The sequence below is a fragment of the Morone saxatilis genome, unplaced genomic scaffold, assembly GCF_004916995.1.
Source record: "Morone saxatilis isolate NCDOM2014 unplaced genomic scaffold, NCSU_SB_2.0 Contig15, whole genome shotgun sequence".
In the NCBI taxonomy this organism is placed as follows: Eukaryota; Metazoa; Chordata; class Actinopteri; family Moronidae; genus Morone; species Morone saxatilis.
The window spans coordinates 12,157,200-12,160,100 of NW_023339707.1; the positions used below are offsets into that span (position 1 = coordinate 12,157,200).

At 43.3% G+C, this 2,901-nt stretch overlaps 1 protein-coding gene across 1 annotated transcript in view; it reads left to right on the forward strand.

Annotated features, from left to right (window-relative positions):
• Nucleotides 1-658: 658 nt before the first annotated feature.
• inavaa (innate immunity activator a) overlaps nucleotides 659-2,901 on the forward strand; it is a 9,073-nt gene continuing 6,830 nt past the window's right edge. The window contains exon 1 of the mRNA XM_035657111.1: nucleotides 659-714. The gene's annotated coding sequence lies outside the window, so the exon portion shown is untranslated. The remainder of the gene's footprint in view (nucleotides 715-2,901) is intronic.

Genomic DNA, 2,901 nt, shown 5'->3' on the forward strand with positions numbered 1-2,901 from the left:
AATTAATTAATAATGTGTTCGTCGAATTAATAAATCGTTATTACGAGATAATGGCCGTTCCTGGCTTCTGTACAAGAAGGCCAAATACATCTTTGTTTAAATAAATATATATAACAATTACATCTTTTTCTACAATATAATTATGTGTTTATGTATTCTGTGATTTCTGAGAAGGGGTGAATGCTCATCATCATCATGGCGGAAGGAAGAGGTAACGTGGTCTTGTTCACCACCACCACTTGCTTACCAGCTGTCCTGGGTTTTTACCAAAAACTAATCTCTCCCTCCGGCCATTCTTCTTCCTTTGTGCCCCTTTCTCCAATTAAAAGCCCCCTCAGAGAGTCGCGTGCTGTGTCAATACTCAGAGCGTGTCTGGAAAGTCAGCGGCGTCGGGCCAAACCATTGGGAACGAGACTGGGGGGGATCACTGGCACAAACAATATATTGTTCCATGTTAAAAACGTACTATAGTGACAATAAATACATTGCAGAGATTGTATGAAGACTTAATGGCGGTTTAAGTAAATATAAGTATAAATTAGTTACAAAAAGTACTTTTAGAAAAAACTAATTAAGCTCATCCCCCTTTAACGAAAAGGTTGAGTTGTCTGAAACAGATGTCCCAAGCTCCTCTCACATCGGAGCAGAGAAAGTCAGAAGAAGTCCTGCCGCCTCAGAAAGGATGCTGTAGAGGAGCAGATATCACACTACAAGGTATGTACACAAGGATTTCTGTACAACATGATATAAAGGGGATCCACCTTACAGGGAAGGAGCGGCAACAGCAGTGCAACCGGTATTCATTAGTGTGTGAGATTTTGTTATAAATCAGTAAACTTATAGAGATATTAGCTTAACTGAATTATCTATTGCGGGTATTATATCACATACAAATAGAAATACTTTCACATGCCATTATAATAAGTGTTGTGTAAAGTAACTAAGTACTAAATTTACTCACTACTCAACTTCGACAACACTTTAGTTCAGAGGGAAATATTGTACTTTTTACTTTACTACATGTGTTTAACAGTTACTGTTGCTAGACACAAGATCAACATTTAACATTCACAATGCAAATAAACTGATGCATTTACTTGTGATACTTTACATTTTGTTGATATTTCTGTACGTTTACATTTTAAAAGCAGGACTTGTAATGGTATATTTTCATAGTGTGGTATTACCATTTTTATTTAGTAAAACAATCTAATTGTTTTTTCCACCAGTGCTCTTCATCTTCCAAAAAAATACTTATAAATAAAGGTATGTGTATACAAAGAGTTAATACCACTCAGCAATTATGATGAATGAATACAAAACAGCTGTGTTGGAAGACTGCGTTGAGTCTCTGCAGTTTAATCACTTGCTGTGCATTGTTCCTACATTATGAACAGGTTGCTTTCACTGTAGGGCTTTTGTGGGGCAACATGCTGGTCGGTGGGATTTGTTTGTGTCTGCGGCAGCAGAATAAACAAAATCTCCTATAGTCCACGTGTTGACAGACGTGCAGTGCTGCTGCGGGTGCTAAACACAACACCTCTATGTTGTTATGCCCCTGGAGTCCCCCCTGTTCTTTTGTCAATGGTGGGTACTTGTGGGTGAAAAGCTGTAACCACATCCTGCCAATGGCATGGGATGACCATCAGTGTCCATTCAGAGGCCTCAGAAATGATGACTCAGAGGGACAAGGTGTCATGATCCCTGGCCAGCCCTTCAGCCTCTGGAGAACAATGGAGCATCTCTTCTTGCCCTCTGTATTTACGCTGTCGCTGGGCTGTGAAGCGGCTGGTGTGTCTGGCCAGCATATGGCCTCCAGTGACTGCGAGCAGGCCGATGTGGTGCTTATTACCCCTGCATTGTCTCTGCTGACAAAACTAAGACCCCTGCACTTCTTAATGGTGTTGACCTGACAAAGGAAAAGAGGCTGACAGTGAAGAGAGCCTCATACAGACTGCTCATAACCTTTTTTTGCTATCACACAGCCTCTTGTTTGCATTCTGTTGCAGACCGTGGAGTTTCCACACTCAGCACTGCTTCTTAAGACAAAGATCTGACTCCAGTGACGCGCTTTGTAATACAACACTTCATTTCTTTCCTGCTGCTGCTGCTGCTGCTGCTCCCCCACATTGATGCACTTCTCTTCCAGCAGCCCGTATTGTGTACAGAGTGGATCCATTTTGCTGAATGGATTTTGGCTTTTCATCAGACTCTGAAATAAGGCATGCTGTAAAGTCGTTTGGTTTCTTCCATAGTATCAGCACTCAGTGGCGAATCTTAATTACAGGGTTCGAAACGGGCCTCGGTCTGGTTTCAGGCATCCCTCACTGTTTCCTCGGTGAAGCTGGTCCCCATTGGTAATTCCAGGGCCGACCACAGTGGTAATGAGCACGGTGGTGGTGGCGGCATTCCAGGAGATCGCTGCTCCAAAGGCTCATGGGAAAGGGTGGTGGGGGAAGTCTGGGAGACAGTGAATCCACATCATGATCTCTTGCCATAAACACCCACTTCCGTAGATGTTGCACCGTCACGGTCTGGCGAGCAGCGAGGATGGGTGGGATGATCAGCTCCCATCCCTGACGTGGTCCTAGATAGTCGTAATTAGCGGTGATCACACATGCCGCAATTAAGATGTTATGACTACATCAATCAAGTCTCCCGGGTAGCTATCATGACCTATCCCTTCAGGAAATGGACTGCTATGCCTGTTGGACTCCATCAAGAACAGTATTGTTTTCTGGTTCTCCCTAGAAGTATCATTTCAACACTCCCACGACTCCAGGCTTTTATGAAAGCTATGACAAATGGCATAAATGTCTTGGCAATAAGCTGCAACGTCTAGTGAGATCTGCTGTTTTACCCGAACTCACCCACCCACCCACCCACTCACTCAGCTTAGAC